The sequence below is a fragment of the Theropithecus gelada genome, chromosome 8, assembly GCF_003255815.1.
Source record: "Theropithecus gelada isolate Dixy chromosome 8, Tgel_1.0, whole genome shotgun sequence".
NCBI classification, from domain to species: Eukaryota; Metazoa; Chordata; class Mammalia; order Primates; family Cercopithecidae; genus Theropithecus; species Theropithecus gelada.
In genome coordinates this window covers 133,382,623-133,408,979 of record NC_037676.1, presented here as the reverse complement: position 1 = coordinate 133,408,979, position 26,357 = coordinate 133,382,623, and the positions used below count along the sequence as shown (strand labels likewise).

At 38.4% G+C, this 26,357-nt stretch overlaps 1 pseudogene across 1 annotated transcript; it reads right to left on the bottom strand.

Moving 5' to 3' along the window:
• Positions 1–512: 512 nt before the first annotated feature.
• Positions 513–3,399, bottom strand: LOC112630679 (annotated as a pseudogene). Its single transcript, XR_003120915.1, has one exon. The product of XR_003120915.1 is annotated as a heat shock protein HSP 90-alpha-like (transcript).
• Between the last annotated feature and the right edge of the window lie 22,958 nt (positions 3,400–26,357).

The following is a 26,357-nucleotide window of genomic DNA, read 5'->3' as shown; positions in this document are numbered from 1 at the left end:
AATAGAATTGAGAATGTTGAATCAAGAGACAGTAACAGCAAGTTGAGCCATGGATATTTGAGTTCCTGTCTCTCAAAACAAAGGGAAAAAAAGATGAATAAAACATGTTTGTTTGGCACTTTTCTAAATTATTATTACAAACTCACAACTAAATAGTGGTGTGATTATTGTGATCCTAACTATGAAGATGAGGAAAACGAGGCTTCAGAGAGGCTGTGAAATTTGCCCAAAGGAGCATTGTGAGGAAGTAGAGGAGACAAGGCTTAGATGGTCAGGAACGCCATCCTCTCTCCCTACACCACAGTGCCAATCAATATACACTAAAACAGCACAGCTGGGAGAGCAGATCAGAGAGGTGGAGAATGAGCTGGGATCAAACTTGAGTTTTCCTGGCTGGCTCAAAGCATAGCTACTTTCCATCATCAAGGCAAAGAGCAGTGTGAGAGGGGTATGAGCTCTAGAATAAAGCTCCTTGGGTTTGTATTTGGGTTCTGGCAATTACTTGCTATATGTTTTTTTTTTTTCTTTTAACTCATCAGTATTTGTTACAACTTTAAGCAGAATGTGACTCGAGCACTACATTTCCATCCGCAAGACCGAGTCTGAGTTATTTTCGAACAGTTTTATGATATGCTTAGGGAGGCTTATAACTTTGCTCCTCCAAACAATAGTTTTCTTTGGAAAACAAGCCCTGTGGAGAGTTCCTTCCATCAAGTTGCTTCAGTTTAACCTATTTCTAGATGACTAGTACATGCAGAATTGGCAACTACAGGGGATGAAAAGTTCAAAAAGTGGATCCTGCAAGATGTAACAAATACTTTTCTAAACATCAAGGTATAGCTCAGGAACACTTTGATAGCAAGATTTGGTCTACTTAGGAATCCGGCTTGATAGCTAAACACTTTAGACCACAAAGTTAACATCATGTTACATACATCTTACAACATACATTACCCCAATCTGTTAAAATAGAAACAATGTGAAACTAAAAAAGCATTACTAGCTCTGCTTTAGTATATTAGGTATCACAGCATCACTTAGAAGTAGACAGAAATCTTATCTTCCCCTTAAAGTAGTTGTTGTCATGCCATACAGACTTTTTAATATTAACAAAAATAAAGAAAAACATCCTTGAAAATATATTATCAGAGGAATTGTAGAGTATTGAACAGGTAAGTCATCCCTCAGCCGGAGGTTAGTCTATTTCTTCCATGTGTGATGTGTCGTCATCTCCTTCGAGGGGCGGCATTTCTTCAGTTACAGCTGCACTGGTATCATCAGCAGTAGGGTCATCTTCAATACCCAGACCAAGTTTGATCATCCTATAGATCCTGTTAGCATGCGTCTGGGGATCTTCCAGATTGAAGCCAGAAGACAGGAGTGCAGTTTCATAAAGCAAGATGACCAGATCCTTCACAGACTTGTTCTTATCAGCCTCTGCCTTTTGCCTTAAGGTCTCAATAATGGAATGGTCAGGGTTTATCTCCAGGTGTTTCTTTGCTGCCATGCAACCCATTGTTGAGTTGTCTCTTAGGGCTTGAGCTTTCATGATTCTCTCCATGTTTGCTGTCCAGCCATAGTGCTTGTGACAATACAGCATGGGGATGTCACCAATCGGTTTGACACAACCACCTTTTCAACTTTTTTCTCCAATATGTCTTTCATGATTTTGCAGAGGTTCTCAAACTTTGTTTTTTTATCTTCCTGTTTCTTTTTCTCTTATTCATCCTCTGGAAGTTCCAAGCCCTCTTTGGTGACTGACACTAAAGTCTTCCCCTCAAATTCCTTCAACTGTTGGACACAGTACTCATCAATGGGCTAAATCATATAGATCACTTCTGAGCCATGTAGCCATGTTTCTGAAGACGTTCCACAAAGGCTGAGTTAGCTACCTGGTCCTTGGTCTCACCTGTTATGTAATAGATATGTTTCTGGTTTTCCTTCATTCTGGTACAGTAGTCCTTGACAGAAACCATCTCATCACCAGAGGCAGATGTGTAGTACCTTAACAGCTCTGAAAGCTTCTTCCGATTTTGAGAGTCTTCGTGTATTCCAAGCTTCATGTTTTTAGAGAACTGCTCATAGAACTTCTTGTAGTTCTCTTTATCTTCTGCCAGTTCAGTAAAGAGTTCCAAGCATTTTTTGATCAAATTCTTCCTGATAACTTCCAAATTTTGCTTTGTTGTAACATCTCATGGGAAATATTTAGAGGGAGATCCTCTGAGTCTACCACCCCTCTAATGAAGTTCAGATATTCAGTGATTAGCTCCTCATAGTTATCCATGGTGAAAACTCTGCATACATACCATTTAATGTTGTTCTTTTTCTTTCTGTTTTCAAACAGGTCAAAAGGAGTATGTCGTGGGACAAATAGAAGGGCTCTGAATTCCAATTGTCCTTCAACTGAAAAATGCTTCACTGCCAAGTGATCGTCCCAGTCATTGGTCAAGCTCTTGTAGAATTCTCTGTACTCCTCATTAGTAATATCGTCAGGATTTCTGTTCCAGATGGGCTTTGTTTTGTTGAGTTCTTCTTGATTGATGTACTTTTCCTTAATCTTCTTCTTCTTCTTGTCACTATCCTTCTTTTCTTCTCCTTCCTCATCAGAACCAACATCTTCAATTTCAGGTTTGTCTTCAGACTCTTTCTCTTCTTTTTCTTTTTCTTCTTCTTCTTCTTTGTCTTCCTTTTCTTCAGCCTCATCATCGTTGACTTCTTTATCATGTTCCTTCTCTACAAAAAGAGTAATGAAATATCCAATAAACTGAGAATGTTTCTTCACAATCTCCTTTATTCTTCGTTCCTCCAAGTACTCAGTTTGGTCTTCTTTCAGGTGTAGGATAACCTTTGTTCCACGACCCATAGGTTCACCTGTGTCTGTCCTCACTGTTAATGATCCCCCTGCTGAAGACTCCCAGGTGTACTGCTCATCATCATTATGTTTGGTGATCACAGTTGCTTTCTCAGCAACCAAATAAGCAGAATAAAAACCGACACTGAAATGGCCAATCAGAGAGACATCTGCACCAGCCTGCAAAGCTTCCATGAATGCTTTGGTCCCAGACTTGGCGATAATACCAAGGTTATTGATCAAGTCAGCCTTGGTCATTCCAATTCCAGTATCCACAATAGGGAGGGTTCGATCTTGTTTGTTTGGTATAAGGTTAATATGCAGCTCTTTCCCAGAGTCTAATTTACTGGGATCCGTCAAGCTTTCATACTGAATTTTGTCCAATGCATCTGATGAATTTGAAATGAGCTCTCTCAGAAAGATCTCTTTGTTCGAGTAGAAAGTATTGATGATCAATGACATCAACTGGGCAATTCTGCCTGAAAGGTGAATATCTCAACCTCCTCCACCTCCATGGGTTGGTCTTGGGTCTAGGTTTCCTCAGGCATCTTGGCTAAGAAACTGCACAGGTTCCACAGCACAGCAGCACCAGGATGCTAAAGCAACTCTACTTGCTATATGGTTTTAGGCAAAATAATCTGTCTGTGTCTCCCTTTTCTCAACTGAAAAATGGCAATGATAATAGATGATCTTTTCAGGCCATTATTATGTGAGAACATGTGAGATAATGCAAGTAGGATGCTTGCAATTGCATGATATAAATACAAGCATTATGCTGAACTCTACCAGAGGAAATAGAATGCACAGTCTTTTATTCTCTGGTCCAAGACTGGGAGAGAGACTGGGCCAGGTAACATTCAGGTTCCCTTTGAACTTTTAGACCCTAACTACACTTTTCTATCCCTCTACCCTATTTATTGCCAGCCAAAGGCCTCATGGAAGAGTCCTGTAGCCCAGCCAAGTACTTTACTCAACACTGATTTTGATCATAGCAAAAGGAATTTGGAAAATAACATCAAAGTGCTAGGTACAAAAATTGATTTTTAAAAATAGGTTCACTAAAGCCACTTCAGAGAATTTGCTGGCATAGTTCAGATATTTAGGGATTTTTCTGCCTCTTCTTTTAAACTGATCAAACATTTATCACAGTGTCCAAAAAGGCCTAGATTCCAGGAAGTCTGTACTGAGGCAAAAAAAAAAAAAGGTTTCAACCAGACAGCATGCTGTCACATCTTGATGTCAAAGATCAAACTTCTCTCAGGGTGTGAGGAGGGGACAAGTCTTAACAGGCAGTTTTAACTGTAGGATGAGAATAAGAAAGGTGGCATTATTTTCCAAGTCCCATTGATATTGGGTGAAAATGACAGAAAAATCAAAGTGTTTCGCTATCCCCCACATAACTCAATGCTAACATGGCTCTAATTGAATTAAGGATAAGTTCCTGTTTAAGGTGATACACATTTTTGGTTTATTTTAGCTAATTTTTAAAAAATAAAATGAAAAATAATTTTAAACATAATTTTTTAAAATAATTATCGCAATGGAGGGGTGGGGGTGGCCGCTCTTACAAAATATTGATGAGAATATGAGATACATCCTTTTGGAAGGCAGTATGATAAAATACATGCATCCACTCCCACAATGTATTTTGACCCTAAAATCCCATTCCTACAGATGTTATTAAGCATGTAAGAAACATCAATGTGTATGATCAATGCAGCTTTGTGTGTGACAGCCAAAAATCAATGGAAAAAGAAAGGTTCCAAACTGTAAAAGCAGTGAAATAAATTATGACATATCAATTAAATGGAATATTAGCTGGGTATTAGACTGCAGATTTAGGAAAAAAAATCATGACAGGAAATCATTATAAGTAATTGTCAAGTAAAATGAGCAGGTTATTAGAGAATGTGAGCTGTATAAGTGTAATTGTATGTATTCATTTACATAGAAAACATAAAACCTAGAAAGATGGATTACTAAAATGTACACAGTGGTTATTTGGAGATAGTGGGATTCGAATAATTTTTATGTTCTTTTTCATGCTTTCATGTATTATCCAAATTATTTCAAATAAATTTCACAATAAATATCAATTCACAATAAGAAATAAAATCAATAAACTATTTTAACAAAGGTTGATCTACTACTACTTTTTATAGGCAAAGAAGACAAATGGAGATTTGCAGAAGAAAATATCATATGAATTATCCTGGTAGTCTCCAGAGAATTAACTGAGTCATCCACATGATTTAGCCCCATCTCCATGCTTCATGTGATAGGAAACAGAATTTTGAAGTTGAGGTAATAATGAAAGGCCCAAATCACCTCTGCCACTTATTTACCATGTGATGTTAATTTTGCTGAGCTTTAATTTCCTCATTTGTAAAATAAAGATCAATAGTTCAAAGCTTTATTGTGAGAACTCATTGAGAAGATAATTTTGAAAGCAATTGAACATGGCCTGTTCATAATTGGACTTTAATACATGCAAGATGCATTACTGTATCATTCACCTATTTAAAAACGGAGTTAAAAACATTAAATAAGGTCCAAAATGCAATTACGTTATGGAGGACACAGAAAGCGAGCACCCACTGAAGGTTGGCTCTCTCTTCCTCTCTTCTTTGGCTGTACCTGAACCTTTTTCCCTTCTCAAGCCTCTGCTCTCGCTTTCCTTTCAGGACATAAGGCAGCATCACCAAACGGCTCTCCAGGAGAGCTGCTACCTCTGCCAAAGGCAAAAAGGATATAGGGAAGCTGCCACAGCATCTGTTGGCTCCAGGAAGACACCACCTTGTCTGTGGCCTAGGGATAGAAGGATGACATCTCACCTAGTTACTTTATACATGCCAGTTCGGCACTAGCAAAACCCAGAGGCCAACCCTCAGACTGGAGCCTGAAATGTTGCTACGTAAAACCTGCTGTCTCCATGACTGAGCTTGCCAGCTGCAACAACATCAGCAGAAAGATCGCTTCTGATCAACTTCTCCTTCCAAATCTCATGTGAGTGCAACTGCTGGCCGAAACACCATGTAACCAGAACCCTACTTGTAAGGGAGTCTGGGAAATGTAATTTTTAGATTACTAGTTTTACCAAAATAAATGTTTATGGAAGGAGGTTGGAATGGAGGTTGAGTGCTGATCTGCCATATCCGCACTGCATCTCCTTTAGACTCTGACACAAGAGGTGGCCTTTCCCTGAACCCTATGCTTTAGAAGATCCTGAATACCACAGACGCAATAAGAGTAAATTTATAAAAACACATTTGTGCACCTATCTCTTGGGAACCTATATTCAACAATGGCACAGCACAACCCAGAAACGAAAGCGTCAGCTCACAGGCATTGTTCAAGCCTCAGAGAAGCATTTCTCAAGATCTCTTACCATATATTCTTGAAAGGAAAGATAGCCAAGTCCAAATTCAATGTAAGTTTGTGAATGCAGCCACTTCAGACTTTGGGGGTGGACACAACTTTGCACAAAAGACCTGAATAGTGAAAATATTTGGGAAAGGGAAAAGATACAATGATTACTTTGTGAAATTTTTCCTCTCATGAATAATTTTTTTGGCATTATTAAAGCACCAGATTTCCAGGAATCTCAAACATCCACTTTTCTTGAATCCTTTCATATTACAATTTGTGGTTTGGAAGGTACTCCACTATTCAGAATAATTGCATGTATCAACTGAGGAACACTTCAATATTAAACCATGCACTTCACTCTTAAGTATAACATGTGTTTAGTATTATCTCAATTCTTTACATTGGCAAGTTGGTGATCATTGAATGGAAGAAATTTGAGTATTTTATTTTTATAAATATATTTAATAAGATGTATATACATAAAATAATTATATTTGAATAATTTTACTTAAATTTTCATATTAATTCATTTTAATATTTCATATTTCTATTTTAATAAGCAATATTAAATATTGTATAAGCCAGGTATGGTGGCTTATGCCTGTAATCCCAGTACTTTGGGTGGCCAAGGTGGGAGAATGGCTTTCAGCTCAAGAGCTTGAGACCACCTGAGCAACACAGTGAGATGCTCATCTCCATGAAAAACTAAAATATTAGCTGGGTGAGGTGGTGCATACATGTAGTCCCAGCTACTTGGGAGGCTGAGGTATGAGAATTGCTAGAGCCCAGGAGGTAGAGGCTACGTGAGCCATAATCACACCTCTGCACCCCTAGCCTGTGCAACAGAATGCGATTCTGTCTCAAAAAGTAAAAATAAATACTTGGTAAGACAATTTTTGAAAATGAATGCAAAATAATTTTAATTTTGTTAATATTTACACTTTTAAAAATATAATTTACATTTTAGTTTGCATTTAGTTTAGCTTTTCTGAAAATATGTTTAAATTTTATATACTTCAGATAGAACTCTATTTTATATTTTAATTTTTTAGAATATTACTGCCAATAGAACACAAATAACAAACTTTTTATTACAAAAGCATCATGATTTTGCTGAAATAAAGTAAACAGAATACACAGACATGAACAATAATTCTGTTAAGTTGCTGATATATTTTGCTTACTTCCTTTCTTTGTTCTACTCCTATTCCTTGGGGTCACAGAAAAGACACCTATTCTTCATTGTACCTGACAAGCCCTCAAATACTTCAAGAAAGTAACTGTGAACCCCTGAACCTTCTCTTCCCCAGGTCTATTTCAGATTAAGCATATACTCTCCATCCATTGTCCATTCAGTCACGTCACTATTATTTCAAGTGAAAAGCCCTTTGAGAGTACCTACTGTGTGTTGGACGTCGTGTCTAAGCACTAAGCACACAGAAATTAAAATAGATAAAGACGTCAAGTTGCAACAAAGAAAACCTTAAGCAATCTCTTTTGATATTTGATATCTATTTGATAGTTATTCCTTTTAAATGCAGTACCAAGAAGTGAGCAGCCTATCTAGCCATAAGAATGCACCTATTTCCCTTTTATTCATCCTTTTATTAAACAGCCATTAGCAACAACAATAAAATATTGCCTTCTCATGATGTGTCAGGAGACTTGGGGATTCTAAGATGGAAAAAACAGAATTGTTATCCTTAAGGAGTCCAAGAGCAAATGTCAGAGAGATAGACACAAATACAATGTGTTAACTTCTATGACAGAGGCCAGTATAGGATGCTATGGGAATTTTCTGCCAACTCAAAAACAATTTTATTTTACTCCATTTCATCTTCAAACTACAACCTATGTAGCCAGCTTGCTTATACTTATTGTCACCACTTCCTCACCTCACTGAAATTTTTAATTCACTGAAATCTAATGTCAAGCGCACTCCCCACTTAAACTGCCCTAAGCAAGTTCAGCAAAGATATAGACCTAAAGTCAATACGCATTTTCATTCCTTACCTTACCTTATATGAAGTAAAAGTAACTTTTTCCTTTGGCTTCCACAACAACACATTATTTCAGTGGTTTCTCCAAACCTCTGGCTAATCGTCTGTTTCTTTTATTATTTCCTGTTATTCTGCTCATCTTTTAAACCTCAGTCCTGTTAAAGCGAACTAAATATGGTCTGAGAAGGACTCCGTACTTCTATGTTTGAGTCCTTGTGGATGAACTGCAGCCTAGCTTAATAGGTAGACAAGATTGAAAACCTAACTTAGGTAGGAGTATGCACCTGCAACAGTAGCTAAGGCTTGACCAATCCCAGCAGCCGTATTTCAACCATTCATACACTGCTGAGTGTTCAAACTGCGTTCAAATATATATGGCAAAAGCAGAGCTGTAACCAATCCAGCTGTTGTGTACCTCACTTCCGATTTCTGTACCTCATTTCACTTTTTGTGTCTATAAATCTTCTTCCACTACATGGCTGCACTGGAGTCTCTGTGAGTCAGCTGTGATTGTGGGGGCTACCCAATTTGCTAATTGTTCATTGCTCAATTAAACTCCTTTAAATTTAATTCAGCTGAAGTTTTTCTTTTATCAGTCCTATGGATGTCTCCCAGAAATGTCTCCCTACTCTCCCTGGGTGGTTGCAACCATCAGTATGCTGAATACTGGTGAATGTGTGTCTGACCAAAATCTTTCTTCTGAGTTACGACGTGTATACCCAACTGCCCACTCAACACTTCTTAGATGTCACTCAGGCCCATTAAACTCAGGCTAAACCAATAAACAATTTCTACCCCAGATGTTTTTCTCCCCCTGCAAACCCTATCACAGTGAAGGAAGACGCCATTTACCAAGTTTTGGTCGTTATTGTTGATGCTCATAATGTCCCTCATGTGTTTAATCAGCAACAACTATCAATTTCTGCCCCTAAAAAGGTTTCTGTCTCTCCATCCTACATTTGCTATTTGTGCTCAGACCTCTCTGTGGTTTCCAGCTAGTCTCCTGCTCTTCCAAAATGGCCTGTCATCTTTCAAAAATGCAAATCTGACTATATCACCTCATTCATTAAAACTTCTTAATGATTCCTATTTCCCTGACACATAAAAGAACAAAGAATGTTGGGAAACAAGAAGAAGCTTGGAACTAGAGAAGTATAAAGTTCAAAAGGAGGATAGTCATGTTCATAGAAAGCAAAAGCTTAGCACACAGTAAGGTGGAATAAGGAGGTGGTCATTGGAGCATCGGTTTCCAAGGACAGTAAAACAGAACTGAAATAGAACAGCTGCCAGTAAACTCAAGCTTTTATCCAGAACTTACAGAATTGGAGAAAATTACATCAGTTTCACTTCCACCAATAAAACGGTGTTCTAAAGAGAAAATAAAAGAACACTTCTTACTGGTGCTTTGTTCATTCTATCTGTTTAGAAATTTTGCAGCATGGTCCTGAAAATTAAATTATGCCACTAAAGGCAGCAATATCAATGACAGTTACTTGGAGCTAACTGTTATAGTTGAAATGCTGAAAGCAACTAATGCATGAAATATTGTATTGTAATAGAATCCATTTGTATGTAGCATTTGTCTTTAGAGGAATGAATAACCAATGTCTTTTCTTGAGTGATACAAAAACTGTGAAATGCTGTGTGATATGATTCCATTTACATGAAAGTCCAAAATGGGGAAATCTATGAAAATTTAAAAATTTAAAAAGGAATAGTTCCTTAGGGTTGGGAAGGAATGGGGATAGAGAAGTGGTAGATAAAAGATTCGTATTCTCTTTTTGAGTTGATGAAAATGTTATAAAATTGACTGTTGTAATGGTTGCAGATATCTGTAAATATGCTGAAAACAATTAAACACTTTAAATGGATAAATTGTGTGTATGTTAATCACATTTCAAAAAAGCTTCTTTTAAAAAAGTGGAAATAATTTTATATGCTTGAAAGCAATAAAATTATAATATTTTCACGTACTGTTTTGAAAAAGCTTTATAATGTAAACTATCTTCCACATTTGATTTCAGAAAGTTGTTGTTGTACTTCACCTTTCCTGTAGTCCTAATTAAAGGTTTATCATCTTTAAAAACTGTGAAATAAAATATCATTTCAAATAAGACATCTTTTTTTTTCACATTCATGTGTATGTCATAAATCCCTTATTTGGAACAAAAGCAAATAGTAAATAATTTTAGTAATAAAATTGTCATCTATCTTTTATTTCACTGAATAAATATTGAACAAATATTTTTTAAGTGCTGATTTGAAGGAACCCAAAATTATTAAACTGCCACAGTCCCAAACATGCCTTGAAATTTAAGGAGCAGATTTTGCTATTTTTCCAGGGCTAGAGACACCCCATCTTAGAAAACTGACTGCTATTAACAACATTGCGGGTAGAGGCAGAAGTGGGCTGCGGGGAAGAACGGATCAATGGAGAATCAGGAGAGACCTAGCATGGAACAGTGATGAGAATTTACCATGAACCAAGCGTGAAGAGGACCAAGAAGGAGAGAGGGAGGAAAGAGGAGAAGGAAGGGGAAAGAGAGACCAAGTCAGGATACTTAGTTTCTAGTCTCAACTTTAGTGCCACGGCTGTGGGCAAGTTGTTTTCTTCTGAGTCAGCCCGAAATATAATGCAAGCCACATGTGTAATTTAAAATTTTCTGGTAGCTGTATTTAAAAAGTAAAAAAATGTGGCACATATACACCATGGAATACTATGCAGCCATAAAAAAGGATGAGTTCATGTCCTTTGTAGGGACATGGATGCAGCTGGAAACCATCATTCTCAGCAAACTATCGCAAGAACAGAAAACCAAATACTGCATGTTCTCACTCATAGGTGGGAATTGAACAATGAGATCACTTGGGGACACAGGAAGGGGAACATCACACACCGGTCCTATTGTGGGGGGAGGGGGAGGGATAGCATTAGGAGATATACCTAATGTAAATGATGAGTTAATGGGCGCAGCACACCAACATGGCACATGTATACATATGTAACAAACCTGCATGTTGTGCACATGTACTCTGCAACTTAAAGTATAATAAAAAATAAATAAATAAATAAAAAGGAAAAAGGAAAAGATAAAATCAAATTTAAATTGTTTCTATTTTAGCCCAATATATGCAAACTACTACTTTTAATAATCAATTTACAATTATTAACAATATAGTTTGCACTTTTTTCTTACTAAGTATTTGAAATCTGATGTGTATTTTGTACTTTTGACATATCTCAATTCAGACTAGCCACGTGTGGCTGCTGGCTAAAGTATTGCTCAGAGGAGGTCGGGGCCTAACTCTTCTTCTCAATGAAAATTTTTAAAAGTGGAAGTGTTCTGTGCATTCTAAGTATTTTCCTGGCTCTGACATTCTCTGATTCTTACTAAGAGATTTAAAATACATCTAGACAAATTATATACTCCTACACTTTGCGGTCTCTGAACTCTTCTAAGCCAAACAGGAATCATACATTGAGGGGAGATTGTAAAGATGACTCTTCCTCATTATCTTTGATCTGTTGGCATCTTTTAGCTAGGGAGACGTAATGTCAGGAATCAGAGTCAGTGAAATTTCTGAGCCATATGGAATCTGACCCATAAGCTTTCCCCAATTACACAGACATATTACTCACACTGAGCTTTGCTCTGCTACTTCAATTCCAGGTTAGCAAACCACAACAAAAGCTGAAAACAGACATCACACTGCCCTTCAACGTCCTCCATCCGCACATGTCCTCTCCATGTGTCCACCCCACATTCTCCTACAGCAGAATCTGTCGTCTGCATCTTTACACACCTCTCCAGAAATCACCAGAGGCCTCCCATGTGTTCAGCTAAACAGACACCACCATCCAAGCCATTCTTGAACCCCCGGGATAAAACAGATTTTGTACAATCCAGAATCCTCTTCAATTCTGAAATGTTACCCAAAATTACTGGTGTGAGGTGGTCACTTTCTCACTTATGCTTGATGACCATGTAGTGCTATGACTCCTAGTGTGGCCATAATGTTGCATGTATTGTAATTCTGCCCTACAGGAGGGCTTTTGGAGGCTCTTTCTGTCTTGCCTGGAAACATATGCCCCTCTGTCTTGTCGGGTCATGAAATGTAAAAATAGAGATACCTCTCAGTCCTCATTACTATGAGAAGCAGGCATCATTCAGTCTAGTCTTAAATTTGGAAGAACTTTCTGGCACGTGTCTTGAGTTTAAAAGCTCTTTTTTAATGACTTTAGAGGAAATTTGGGAACTATCACTTGTAATAAGGACAACATGCAGGCCACCATACCTTTATTCCATAAGCATTTGCTGGCCATTTATTCTGTGCCTACTCCTGTGTTAGGTCCCAGAGATGTAAAGAATAATGACTCCTACCCAACATAATGTCCACTGGGATGTTAGAGGTATGAATAGGACGGATTTTCAGCCACAGAGACACATGCATTTGCTCACACACTCAGCATTGATCTCATGTTTCTACATTGAAATATTATGAAGGGCACAACAGATGTGTGTGTGTGTGTGTGTGTGTGTGTAATTTATGATGCAGGGAACGAAGCAAAAATATATAGTCACAAAAGGAATAATAAATAATGTAAGTAAGCTCCCAAAGAGTGTACCTTTCCCCAGGCAGTCAGTATGGCATTGTGGAAAGCACTTTGTACTCAGTGGACTAGGTTTGAGTCTTAACATTGGAGAAACTTCATAAGCTCTCTGAACTTGAGGTCGTCTTACTTGTAAAATAAAGTGATGGTATCTGCTGTGTTTTTTTCCCCGAGTAGTTCCAGGAGACATAAATAACATAAAAATATATTTTTTGATAGTAATATATGTTTTGAAAGAAAAAAAGGCCAAGGAAGGTGGCTCACTCCTGTAATCCCAACACTTTGGGAGGCCGAGGGGGGCGGATCACTTGAGGTCAGGAATTTGAGATGAGCCTGGCCAACATGGTGAAACCCCGTCTCTACTAAAAATACAAAAATTAGCAGAGCATGGTGGTGAGGGCCTGTAATCCCACCTACTCAGGAGGCTGAGACAGGAGAATTGCTTGAACCCAGGAGGCAGAAGTTACAGCGAGCCAAGATCACACCACTGCACTCCATCCTGGGTGACAGAATTAGACTCTGTCTCAAAAAGAAAAAGAAAAAGAAAAAAAGAGAAGGAAGGAAGGAAGGGAGGAAGGAAGGAAGGGAAGGGAAAGAGAAAGCTGGATGATATGCTTGGAACTGGCTATTGTTGAAGTGTTCAGAGGGGGCTGACGCTGACATCTTAAGGAAAAAAAGCTGTTCTAAGCCATATAAAGATCGGAGTGGGAAGGACATAAGACTGGGGAAAGTCCCAGGTGTTGAAATACAAAGCAAAGAGGACTTAGGGTATGGAGGAGCTATTGTAGAGGTCCTGCCATTGGAGCAAGCTGAGCACATTAGAGGCACTGAATGATGATCTTGTGTCTGGAGAAGAATGGGCAAGAACAAGCTGTGTCAAGGTTTATGACACAGAGGCAGCCAGAAACCAGACCACAGGGGGCCTTGTAGGGCCTAGGAAGGGGTTTGGATTTTATTATAACAGCAAAGGGTACTTGCCATTATTAAGCCTCAGAAACCCAACTGGATCAAAAGCAGAGGCATTAGGATGTTTCCCATGTTCTCTGTCTCTCTCTTTATTTTTATGTTCTCTCTCCCCATATGCCCGCAATTAAAATCTGTAGATCTCTTACTTCCAATAAAGAAGTAAACGACGCCCATTGAGGGTTTATAGAAGGATCCTAAGGGGGCCTTGGTAGGGAAGGCAAACCATTTCCAGCTGAAAGGCATAGAAGGGCAGTAAAAGGAGGTGACCTCTGGGGAGAAATGCTAACTCCAGAAGCTTTGTGCTTCTGTGGAGAGTGCAGCACATGCTTGGAATTAGGCGGACACAGGTTCAAACACTTCCCAGTTGAGTGAAGTTGGGTAAAGTATCAAGCCACTATGAGCCACCATCTCACCTGTAAAAATATACAGAAACATCTACTTCACAGAGTTGCAGAGATGATGACATATGACAGCAAACATAAAGGAGAGGCTGGCCATGCCAGATGGCCAGATGCACCCCATTGACAATCCAAGGGGCTGTCTTTCTGCTTTGATTACCATGGTCCACCTCTTCCTCTGCCCTTCTAGCCTGAGAGAATCACTGAATGTCCCTGTTGGTCAGTTTAGGACTGCAGTGGAGGAAGCCAAGATGCTGAGAGCCAATATCTGGCATATTAGCTCATCTTTTGATGGCTTGTAGAATGCCAGCTTCTCTTCCCTTCATTTCCCTTCTGCCTCTGCTGAGTGAGGCTGGAAAAACTCCTAAGTTTCCCTGGAGGAAAGTGAGCACTCACTAACCTCTGTCTGGATCCATTCCAGACTCCAGAGAGTGTCCAACAGTGCCTTCTCTGGAGTCGTTCATAAGTGTCTCTAACGTTCTCTCTGGCGTTTCCCAGACTATCCCAATCCGGTTGCCTGATAACTGGTTTTGTAGAGAGGCTATGTGTCTTTCTCTTTGTTTTTCTTTAAGATGCTGGTTTTTTGTTTTGTTTTGTTTTTTATTATGATGATGTGAAGGGCAGAACTCCATAGTTATGAGTTTTTAATGTTTCATAGAAATCATTTGATAGAAGTCCTCTTTTGATAGCAGTCCTCTAAGAAGTCAGTTGATAAAGCCTAGTGTCCTGTAATGTTGGCACCACATGGAGGATTAGATGTAAAATTTAAGTCATCTCAAATGAGAAAGGAAATACAGAAAGTGTAAATTCTGTGTCCAAGACCACACAGTTCATTGAACCATAGTCAGAGCTAAAGCTGAGGTTTTCTGTCTCCCAATCTGTTGTTCTTTCCCTACACCTTGCTGCTTCTCTGTCTTAAGTAAGTATAGTAACAAAATAATAAATAATTCCACTTTAAATTCCTTGTAGAATCACTGGTTAAAAAAAACTTGTCACAGCCTGGGGCGGTGGCTCACGCCTGTAATGCCAGCACTTTGGGAGGCCGAGGCAGGCGGATCACGAGGTCAGGAGATCGAGTCCATCCTGGCTAACACAGTGAAAACCCATCTGTACTAAAAATACAAAAAGTTAACTAGGCGTGGTGGCCATCGCCTGTAGTCCCAGTTACTCAGGAGGCTGAGGCAGGAGAATGGCGTGAACCCAGGAGGCAGAGCTTGCAGCGAACCCAGGTCATGCTACTGCACTCCAGCCTGGGTGGCAGAAAGAAACTCCATCTCAAAAAAAAAAAAAAAAAAAAAACCTTGTCACATTGTAGCTCCTTAATCAGAGTTGTATGAACTTGTGTGGGGATAATTCATGAAATGAAGACTGCAAGAATAGTGTTTTGATATTTTAACAGAAATATTCAAATAACTAAGCATATTTGGGACTCATCCAATATTGCTGTAAGGAATTCCTTCCAGGAGTTCATTGGTCCGCTGTTGCTAAAATGTTCTTGAAGGAAAGAAGCAATGATCTGACGCTAATGTTACTCCCACCAGTTAGGCAGATTTATTCTTTTCTCCCATCTTTCTTTTCAGGTAGAGAAAGACAGAGGAGGATATCAACAAAAGCACAAAAGTAAAAGTAGTACATGGTTATCATGGATGCGTAATAAAAGATATGGTAGGAAAAATGCAATCTATCTCCTAGAGGATCCTGGGACTCACTCATTTGCAGATAAATCTAGGGAACACAATGTTGAAAGTAATTTTTGTCCCTGTGATTTTTGAGCTGGATAAAAGAAGTGTTTAAAAATAGAGCCCTTCATTAAAAAATCAAAAAGATGCAAGATATAGTGGAGATTAAAGTGATTTATTGTATGAGAGCAGTTCTGGAAGCTGTTTATTTATAGGCAATTAAACACATTCTCAACGGGGACAGTAATAGCCTGAAAGAAGACATGCCCCACATAGCTTCTCTGGTCCAGTTAGAGCCTGGCATTCTTTAGAGCACTGCTCTTCTTCTAGGCTAAGCCCAGAGGCCTGAGGAGCCATGAGATGGACCATTGGGGTCCAGTTGCTTCCTGAACCAGCTTAGGCTCCTTTCATGGCATCTCTGACCTCTTTGACCTGCCACTGACAGACCCCTGGACCAAGAAAAGAACTTCCTTCCAGAAGCACTTTTTACTTCCTTTTAACTCAAGAAATATGAAGTCAGCTTATAAACTCTCTGGGGCATGGAGTGAGAGAAACACTAAATACTAATATTATGATAACTAATCACAGTGACTACTTTTGCGGCAAACACTACATCATCTACTTGGGATTTTAATATCTTTACTGGCACCAGTCCAGGCTACCTCCTCTCCAGCATGAATTACTTTATCAATGCATCTCTCTTATCTCACTGCTTTTGCTCTTTCCGCTATGCTCTCTACCTTCACACAGTAGGAAATAGCATTTCAAGGCATAAATCCCACTGTATTATGACTTTGTTTAAAATTCTCGATGGCTTCAGATTGCACAGGCAAAAAAATCTTACCACTCATTCACTCCATAAATTCCAGCCACATTAGAGATCAATTTTGTTCCTTAACACACTCATCCCAAAGTGAGGACAGTTGCTATTGTTCCCTCCGCATGGAAGGTATTACCCCTCATTGTCCTGCCGATATCAGTTCAAAAGTCCCTTAGGAAGCCTTCTCTGATCACCTTTTGGCCATCTTCAGGAAGCCTTCTTCTTCAGGAAGCCTTCTCTGATCACCTATTGGCCATCCCATAATTCCTCTTCTTTGTTTTTTTTTTTTCTTCACAGCATTTATAACCATTTGAAATTATCATGTTTATGTATTTATTTGTTTGTACATTGTCTCTCCATTGCCACTTCCCTTTCCCAACCATGGCCATAAAAATACAAGCTCCATAAGAGCAGGCCTTCATCCAGATCCCCAGTGACTAGAACTCTGCTCAAAGCACAAGGTGGGAGATCACAGGGCCCATGTTGGAACCAAGTTTGCTTGTGTCCTGCATTTGCACTGTGATCAGCTTCTCTCTACCATCATCTTCATACAAAACAATTTTGAATCTAAACTCAGAGAGCCACACCAACTGAAGCCAGCTTCTTGTGAAGATGAGAAACTGCTACACAAGTCTGCCCTGGGTCTGTGTTCCCAACTCGTTGTTTAATGAACTTAAAATTAAGGATGCTGCCTAGTGGAAGATTAAGAGCTGCAGTTGCCCTTTGCCTCATTACACATGATCTGTGTCACAAAGAAACCCTACAGCAATGACCCAGAAAAGCTTGGAGGGGAAATTTTAAAAATTAATAAGGCTCATTAGAATGACCCAACAAAGTAAAAAACAAAGATAGAAGACACATCCTCCTAGAACAGACTGCCCGCTCTGAGTTAATCAAAGTCTCTTTCCTAAAAGGTTTCAGTCCTTATTGTGTGAGTATCTTAGAGCACGTGGTCAAGACCACAAACACAATCTTTCCCCCACATTCCCAAACCAGACCGTAAAATAGAATAAATAATTCTCCAATCTCATCTCCTGCAAAGTACACTGCAGCAAGGAACCCCCATGAACCTCAGGGCCTCCTCTGAGATAAAATTCCTCTTTACAAATGTTTCCCTCAGAATGAGTGGACACAGGATTCATTTCAATGATCATTCACTGAGACAGCCTCTCAGAGACCTGCTCTTCAGGAGATTCTTTTTTTTTTTTTTTACAGCATTGCAAAATTTTTATTTATTTATTTATTTATTTATTTATTCTCTCTTTTTTTATTATTATTATACTTTAAGTTCTAGGGTACATGAGCATAACGTGCAGGTTTGTTACATATGTATACTTGTGCCATGTTGGTGTGCTGCACCCATCAACTTGTCAGCACCCATCAACTCGTCATTTACATCAGGTATAACTCCCAATGCAATCCCTCCCCCTTGCCCCCTCCCCATGATAGGCCCTGGTGTGTGATGTTCCCCTTCCCAAGTCCAAGTGATCTCATTGTTCAGTTCCCACCTTTAAGTGAGAACATGTGGTGTTTGGTTTTCTGTTCTTGTGATAGTTTGCTAAGAATGATGGTTTCCAGCTGCATCCATGTCCCTACAAAGGACACAAACTCATCCTTTTTTATGGCTGCATAGTATTCCATGGTATATATGTGCCACATTTTCTTAATCCAGTCTGTCACTGATGGACATTTGGGTTGATTCCAAGTCTTTGCTATTGTGAATAGTGCCGCAATAAACATACGTGTGCATGTGTCTTTATAGCAGCATGATTTATAATCCTTTGGGTATATACCCAGTAATGGGATGGCTGGGTCATATGGTACATCTAGTTCTAGATCCTTGAGGAATCACCATACTGTTTTGCATAATGGTTGAACTAGTTTACAATCCCACCAACAGTGTAAAAGTGTTCCTATTTCTCCACATCCTCTCCAGCACCTGTTGTTTCCTGATTTTTTAATGATTGCCATTCTAACTGGTGTGAGATGGTATCTCATTGTGGTTTTGATTTGCATTTCTCTGATGGCCAGCGATGATGAGCATTTTTTCATGTGTCTGTTGGCTGTATGAATGTGTTCTTTTGAGAAATGTCTGTTCATATCCTTTGCCCACGTTTTGGTGGGGCTGTTTGTTGTTTTCTTGTAAATTTGTTTGAGTTCTTTGTAGGTCCTGGATATTAGCCCTTTGCCAGATGAGTAGATTGCAAAAATTTTCTCCTATTCTGTAGGTTGCCTGTTCACTCTGATGGTAGTTTCTTTTGCTGTGCAGAAGCTCTTTAGTTTAATGAGATCCCATTTGTCAATTTTGGCTTTTGCTGCCATTGCTTTTGGTGTTTTAGACATGAAGTCTTTGCCCATGCCTATGTCCTGAACGGTACTACCTAGGTTTTCTTCTAGGGTTTTTATGGTATTAGGTCTAACATTTAAGTCTCTAATCCATCTTGAATTAATTTTCATATAAGGAGTAAGGAAAGGATCCAGTTTCAGCTTTCACTTATGGCTACCCAATTTTCCCAGCACCATTTATTAAATAGGGAATCCATTCCCCATTTCTTGTTTTTCTCAGGGTTGTCAAAAATCAGATGGCTGTAGATGTGTGGTATTATTTCTGAGGACTCTGTTCTGTTCCATTGGTCTATATCTCTGTTTTGGTACCAGTACCATGCTGTTTTGGTTACTGTAGCCTTGTAGTGTAGTTTGAAGTCAGGTAGCATGATGCCTCCAGCTTTGTTCTTTTGACTTAGGATTGTCTTGGAGATGTGGGCCCTTTTTTGGTTCCATATGAACTTTAAAGCAGTTTTTTCCAATTCTGTGAAGAAACTTATTGGTAGCTTGATGGGGATGGCATTCAATCTATAAATAACCTTGGGCAGTATGGCCATTTTACGATATTGATTCTTCCTATCCATGAGCATGGTATGTTCTTCCATTTGTTTGTGTCCTCTTTTATTTCACTGAGCAGTGGTTTGTAGTTCTCCTTGAAGAGGTCCTTTACATCCCTTGTAAGTTGGATTCCTAGGTATTTAATTCTCTTTGAAGCAATTGCGAATGGAAGTTCATTCATGATTTGGCTCTCTGTTTGTCTGTTACTGGTGTATAAGAATGCTTGTGATTTTTGCACATTAATTTTGTATCCTGAGACTTTGCTGAAGTTGCTTATCAGCTTAAGGAGATTTTGGGCTGAGATGTTGGGGTTTTCTAAATATACAATCATGTCATCTGCAAACAGGGACAATTTGACTTCTTCTTTTCCTAACTGAATACCCTTTATTTCTTTCTCTTGCCTGATTGCCCTAGCCAGAACTTCCAACACTATGTTGAATAGGAGTGGTGAGAGAGGGCATCCCTGTCTCGTGCCAGTTTTCAAAGGGAATTTTTCCAGTTTTTGCCCATTCAGTATGATATTGGCTGTGGGTTTGTCATAAATAGCTCTTATTATTTTGAGGTATGTTCCATCAATACCAAATTTATTGAGCGTTTTTAGCATGAAGGGCTGTTGAATTTTGTCAAAAGCCTTTTCTGCATCTATTGAGATAATCATGTGGTTCTTGTCTTTGGTTCTGTTTATATGCTGGATTACGTTTATTGATTTGTGAATGTTGAACCAGCCTTGCATCCCAGGGATGAAGCCCACTTGATCATAGTGGATAAGCTTTTAAGTTTCATAAGTGAAGGAGAAATAAAATCCTTTACAGATAAGCAAATGCTTAGAGATTTTGTCACCACCAGGCCTGCCTTACAAGAGACCCTGAAGGAAGCACTAAACATGGAAAGGAACAACTGGTACCAGCCATTGCAAAAACATGCCAAAATGTAAAGACCATCGAGGCTAGAAAGAAACTGCATGAACTAACGAGCAAAATAACCAGTTAATATCATAATGGCAGGATCAAGTTCACACATAACAATATTAACCTTAAATGTAAATGGACTAAATGTTCCAATTAAAAGACACAGACTGGCAAACTGGATAAAGAGTCAAGACCCATCAGTCTGCTGTATTCAGGAGACCCATCTCACACGCAGAGACATACATAGGCTCAAAATAAAGGGATGGAGGAAGATCTACCAAGCAAATGGAAAACAAAAAAAAAGCAGGGATTGCAATACTAGTCTCTGATAAAACAGACTTTAAACCATCAAAGATCAAAAGAGACAAAGAAGGCCATTACATAATGGTAAAGGGATCAATTCAACAGGAAGAGCTAACTCTCCTAAATATATATGCACCCAATACGGGAGCACCCAGATTCATAAAGCAAGTCCTTAGAGACTTACAAAGAGACTTAGACTCCCATACAATAATAATGGGAGACTTCAACACTCCACTGTCAACATTAGACAGATCAACGAGACAGAAAGTTAACAAGGATATCCAGGAATTGAACTCATCTCTGCAGCAAGCAGACCTAATAGACATCTATAGAACTCTCCACCCCAAATCAACAGAATATACATTCTTCTCAGCACCACATCACACTTACTCCAAAATTGACCACATAATTGGAAGTAAAGCACTCCTCAGCAAATGTACAAGAACAGAAATTATAACAAACTGTCTCTCAGACCACAGTGCAATCAAACTAGAACTCAGGACTAAGAAACTCAATCAAAACTGCTCAACTACATGGAAACTGAACAACCTGCTCCTGAATGACTACTGGGTACATAACGAAATGAAGGCAGAAATAAAGATGTTCTTTGAAACCAATGGGAACAAAGAGACAACATACCAGAATCTCTGGGACACATTTAAAGCAGTGTGTAGAGGGAAATTTATAGCACTAAATGCCCACAAGAGAAAGCTGGAAAGATCTAAAATTGACACTCTAACATCACAATTAAAAGAACTAGAGAAGCAAGAGCAAACACATTCCAAAGCTAGCAGAAGGCAAGAAATAACTAAGATCAGAGCAGAACTGAAGGAGATAGAGACACAAAAAACCCTCCAAAAAATCAATGAATCCAGGAGTTGGTTTTTTGAAAAGATCAACAAAATTGACAGACCGCTAGCAAGACTAATAAAGAAGAAAAGAGAGAAGAATCAAATAGATGCAATAAAAAATGATAAAGGGGATATCACCACCGACCCCACAGAAATACAAACTACCATCAGAGAATACTATAAACACCTCTACACAAATAAACTAGAAAATCTAGAAGAAATGGATAATTTCCTGGACACTTACACTCTTCCAAGAGTGTTTAGTTTTCCAAGACTAAACCAGGAAGAAGTTGATTCCCTGAATAGACCAATAGCAGGCTCTGAAATTGAGGCAATAATTAATAGCCTACCAACCAAAAAAAGTCCAGGACCAGATGGATTCACAGCTGAATTCTACCAGAGGTACAAGGAGGAGCTGGTACCATTCCTTCTGAAACTATTCCAATCAATAGAAAAAGAGGGAATCCTCCCTAACTCATTTTATGAGGCCAACATCATCCTGATACCAAAGCCTGGCAGAGACACAACAAAAAAAGAGAATTTTAGACCAATATCCCTGATGAACATCGATGCAAAAATCCTCAATAAAATACTGGCAAACAGGAGATTCTTTTGATGAAGATAGTTAGTGTTTTCTAAATAACCTGCTTCAGCAACCTAAGAGCAGCTATAAAATATAATAAAGAAATCCTCAAAAGGTGAGTCAAGAACAAATAAAGCATTAATTCAGGGTTCTCCAGATAGACCACAGGCTGCTCTCTTGAAATAGATCAGTAGAATTTTCGAATTGAAAAGAACATTGAAAATTCTCCAAGCCCAGCATTTCCCAACGTGTGTTAAACTAAACACTGGAAACGCAAGAGGTTATTACGTGGAAAGGAGGGTTCAGTATAAATTAAGTGAAAAGAATGTTAAGTTTTTGGCGTCTAATTTCAAATTGGCAGTGTAGAAGAAAGCTAGCTTCACTCCCCTCAGAGAAAACCAAAATCAGATATACAGTGCTCTGATTTTCACAAGCAAGAACTCAGAACTCAAAGATGAGAAAAAGACCATTTTCTGGTCCCACAGAGAAGTGAAAAACCCAGAGCAGATGGTAAAGAGAATCAGAATTCCACATTTGGGGTGCCCCTAACCCACATTTTGCCCAGCAACAAATGCATGGAAAATCTTCCCCTGATTCACGGTGTCTACATTGGAAAAAGTGAGATGGAGATGATCAACCAGATTTCCTACCATCTTGGGTGCCCTGGCAGGAGACCCGTCCTTTCCTTAACCCACAGAAAACATTGTGATTACCTGAAGGAGACATATTCCTGAAGACAGGCAGAAACAAAGAAGGGAGGTAGGACTACCATCTCCAGCCCTGGAAATTCTGCTGTTTTACTTGGCCAAAAGAGATGCCAAATCAGAGTGGCTGTTGAGCTGCACCATGCTATAGGAGTTACATCCTACAGGTCCACTGGGCATTAACTCCTAGCCAGCCTTGACACACTGCCAGGAAAATCCTTTTGTGACCTCCCCCATTCAAGACCAGCAGCTCTCTCATTGTTTATTAAAGCCAAGGCAAACCCAGGCTTATGGCACCACCTAGAGCCATAAAGGAGGCAGCAACCTAGCAGTAAAGATTCTCTAAGCAAACATATCCAATAAAAAATGAAACAAGCCTGACAGAGAAAAGTACAATCAATTACTAATCCTTCACTGAAAAGACATGGACATATACCCACAAGAAACAACAGCAAACAGGAAGCCACGACCTCACCAAAAGGACAAGCAAAAATCCAGCGACTAATACTAAGACAGCAGTAATTTGTGAGCTCTCTGACCAAGAAATCAAAATGGCAGTTTTAAGAAAACTCAGTGATTTCTAAGGTAACACAGAAATCAGTCAATAAATTTATCAGAGGAACTTGAAAAAGAGATTGAAATAATAAAATAAAAATTCAAACAGAAATTTTGGAACTGAGAAACACATTGACTGAACTGAAGAATTCATTAGAGGCTCACAATAGCAGAATGAACCTAGTAGAGGAAAGAATAAGTGAGATCAAAAACCAGTCATTCAAAAATACACAATCAGAGGAGAAAAAGAAGAATGAAAAGAAATGAAGACTGCCTACAAGATATAAAAATTACCTCAAAAGCACAAATCTCAGAAGTATTGATAGTCAAGAGGGAGCTGAGACTAGGTGCTGTGGTTCATGTCTGTAATCCCAGCACTTTGAGCAGCCAAGACAAGAAACTCACTTGAGCCTAGAAGTTGGAGACCAGTGTACGCAACACAGAGAGACCTCAGCTCTACAAAAAAGTAAAATTAGCCAGGTGTGGTGGCACAGCCTATGGTGCCAGCTACTCAGGAGGCTGAGGTAGGAGAATTGCCTGAGCCCAGGAGGTTGAGGATGCAGTGAGCCATGATCAGACTACTGCACCCCACTCCAGTCTGGAAGGCACAGAAAGATCCTGCCGCAAAAAAGAAAAAAAGAAAAAAAAAGGGGAGCTGGAGCTGAGCATGAGCAAAAGAATGTTAACAGGAGTTTTTCCATCTGAAAAAAAGACAGATTAATGTGTAAAAAGAAAACTTTTTATGTAAAAAACTGACTGGTAAAATTAAGTGAACAAACCCAGGATGCTCTATTACTATGATGGTGATAGCAACCCATTCATAAATCTATTATAAAGTTCAAAAGATAAATATATCAAAAACTGTAATAGCTGTAACAACTTGATTAGATATAGGTAATATAAAAGTATAAATGGAGGTAACTAAATGTCAAAACATGGTGGAAGAGAGTTCAAGCATTGAATTTTGTAGGTGTGTTTTTGCCTTTGTTTCTGTTCTTGTATTTGTGATCTCTGGTAAGTTGTCATCTTTTAAAAATAATTTGTTATATCTATAAAATGTTTTCGTAAGCCTTTTTATAACCACAGTGCAAAAACATATAATAGACTCAGTAAAAATAAAAAGCAACCAACTAAAACGTGCTGTCAGAGAAAAATCATTTAACCACAAAGGAAATTAGTAAGAAGGAAAGAGAGAAGTATCAAAGCAAGCACAAGCAACAAAATGGCAGTAGCAATTTCTTACTTATCAGTAATAACACCGAATGTAAATTGTTTCAATTCTCCAATTCAAAGGTATAGAGTGGTTGAATGGATAAAGAAACAAGACCCAACTATACACTGCCTTCAAGAAACCCATGTCACCTGTAAAGACACACATAGATCAAAAGTGAAGGGGTGGAAAAATATATCCCATACAGCTGGAAGCAAAAAAAAGAGCAGAAGCAGATATAATTATATCAGATAAAACAGATGACCAATCTAAGATTATAAAAAGAGACAAAGAAGATCAATATATAATGATAAAGGGGCAAATTCATCAAAAGAATATAATAATTATAAATAGCTATGCACTCAACACCAGAGCTCCCAAGCATATAAAGCAAACATTAATAGATTTAAAAGAAGAGATAAATTGCAATACAATAATAGTAACAGACTTTAATATCCCATTCTCAATAATAAACCAATCATCTAGACAGAAAATCAACAAAGACACAGAGGAGTTACACTACATACTAGACCTAATAGACCTAAATGACATTTACAGAACATTTCACCCAACTGCTACAGAAACACATTATTTTCATCACCACATAGAACATTCCCCAGAATAGATCGTATCTTAGGCCACAAAACAAGTCTGAACAAATTCAATTAAATAGAAATCATATCAAGTATTTTTTCTGACCACAATGGAATAAAACTGGAAATCAATAACAAGAGGAACCTCAGAATATACAGAAATGCATGGAAATTAAACAACATGGTCCTGAACAATTGAGTTAATGAAGAAATTAAGAATGAAATTGAAAAATTTCTTGCAGCAACTGAAAATGAAAATACAGTATATCAAAATTTGTGGGATATAGCAAAAACAGTACTAAGAGGGAAGTTTATAAGAATAAATGTCTATATCAACAAAAGTAGAAAGACTTCAAATTATCAACCTAACAATGTACCTCAAGGAATTAGAAAAGCAAGAAGAAACCAAACCCAAAATTAATAGGAAGAAAGAAGTAATAAAGATCAGACTGGAAATAAAATTGAGGCTAAAAAAAGCAATAGACAGATTAACTGAATGGCGAGTTCGTTTTTTCAAAAGATAAACAAAATTGACAAACTTTTAGCTAGACTAAGAAAAAGAGATCAGATCCAAATAAATAAAATCAGAAATGAGAAAGGAGACTTAACAACTGAGACCTCAGAAATACAAAGAATCATTAGAGACTATTATGAACAATGACATGTTTAACCAATTGGAAAATCTAGAAGAAACGGGTAAATTCCTGGGCATATAAAATATAGCAACACTGAACCATGATGAAATATAAAATCTCAACAAATCAATACTGAGCAATGAGATCGAACCCACATCGAAATGTCTCCCATCAAAGGAACGCCCAGGATCTGAGGGTGTTATGGCTGAATTCTACCAAACATTTAAAGGACTAACACCAATTCTACTCAAATGATTCAGAAAAATAGAGGAAGATGTACTACTTCCAGATTCATTCTATGAAGCTAGTATTACCCTGATATCAAAACCAGACAAAGACACATAAAAAAATTACAGGCCAATATATCTGAGGAATATTGGTGCAAAGATCCTTAATACTAGCAAACCGAATTTAACAATACATTAGAAAAATCATTT